A 1641-nucleotide genomic window follows, 5' to 3' on the forward strand; every position below is an offset into this window, starting at 1 on the left:
ACTGGTTTTCCATTGATGTCATAATAGCCATTGGTTCTCAATCGTTCACTTCTTCTTAGCATGACTGTAAAAAACACAAAGACATGGAAAGGTGGTCGGTGACTGGCACAAAGCATGTCTAAAATGTACAACATAACAGAGAACACCAAGTCATTTTCATAGTAAACATTGTAAATTTAATGATGTAATATATCTGAAACTTCATTTAATGTCAATCAGATCATCATTTAGTTACCTATCAAATTAAATATATCATTTCATGTGTGAAAATCATAAGTTATCTATAAACTTGAAGAACAATTTTTTTAAAACATGTAAAACGCTTTAATATTTTTCTGCTGTTTCAATACTCAATGAAGTTCGCAAATATGCAACAAAGGTGCTAAAACCTCAAATGAGACATTTGATATTTACATCAAAAAGTTTCTAAAATGGTTTGATGTTGAGCTAAAAAAACTGATTACTAACAACTTGTCTTGCTTAACCTATTTGCAACATCGCTGGAACAATTCTTTCAAAAAACCCTTGCACAAAATTAATTTTTTTTCTTTGCCTCACTAATTTCTAAATAAATACTTACTTGAAAAACTGAAGCTCAACTGAATTTCTTGCGGTAATGTTTTCGACGTCTCTCTCTTCAAATGGATGAATTCCTATAGGAACTGCTCTCTTATTGACAAACGTTCCAAAAGTCTCTGATGACAAGTCAGCCTAAGTGACATCACAATGCTCAACAGAACCTGCCCACAATTCATTTCTGGCTCTTTTAAATTCATTCCAAACATTTTTAAAAATATAATGTACTAAAAAAAGTCCATTCTGCTGTTAAATTAGTGAATCAAATCACTGCTCTCAACAAAATCAAGAAATGTTTACTTCCCTACTGGCATTTACATGCAGTTATTGCAGATTTTTAGACATGTTGATAAAAATTTCAGCTACTACTGCGATCACTTTCTCTGCACCGACTCACCGTATTCTACATTTCCTGTTATAATTTTACAGTTTAATATCCACATCATGTACATTTTGACAAAGTCATCCTACTCAGTTGCACATTATTGAAAGTTTTTGCTATTACTGTTGTTGTTAATCCTGTTTTCATATATACTTAAAAGTTTAGGAACTATTGTGTGAACTTGTATATATGTGTATATGTATATACTGGTAGACTCGTTTGTGAATAAATCAATGGATAACATAACTAGGACTAGAAACTAGAAGAAAAAAGACTGACTCTGTGTGTGAAAGAGACTGTGTATATTGTTGAGGCGCTTATCAAGGTCAAGTACACTCAAATGCTTTCACACACTACATTTTCATATTTTCACACAAAGGCCCTTGTAATTGTAACACATACAGAAACTCCTCAGACTCCTGTCTCCAAGGAAATAGAAACTTAGTTGATGTAAACCTGACGTCAGACATCTGATGACTACTGGGTGCATTCTTTGAGTATAGTAAACAAATCTTCCCGTTTTTGATCAGATGCTGTATAGACTCTGTCACATTCACACCTAGACTGTAAGGGTAAGCGTCTCCTTTTTTTAGTGCTAAAAAAAGAATAAAATAGGTAAAGTCTGATTGCTCTGTGTTGGCTGATTTTCTGCTCCGTGTGCGGCACATTTTTGATTCATCGGT

Source organism: Poecilia formosa, unplaced genomic scaffold (genome assembly GCF_000485575.1).
Source record: "Poecilia formosa unplaced genomic scaffold, Poecilia_formosa-5.1.2 Scaffold105, whole genome shotgun sequence".
Classification (NCBI taxonomy): Eukaryota; Metazoa; Chordata; class Actinopteri; order Cyprinodontiformes; family Poeciliidae; genus Poecilia; species Poecilia formosa.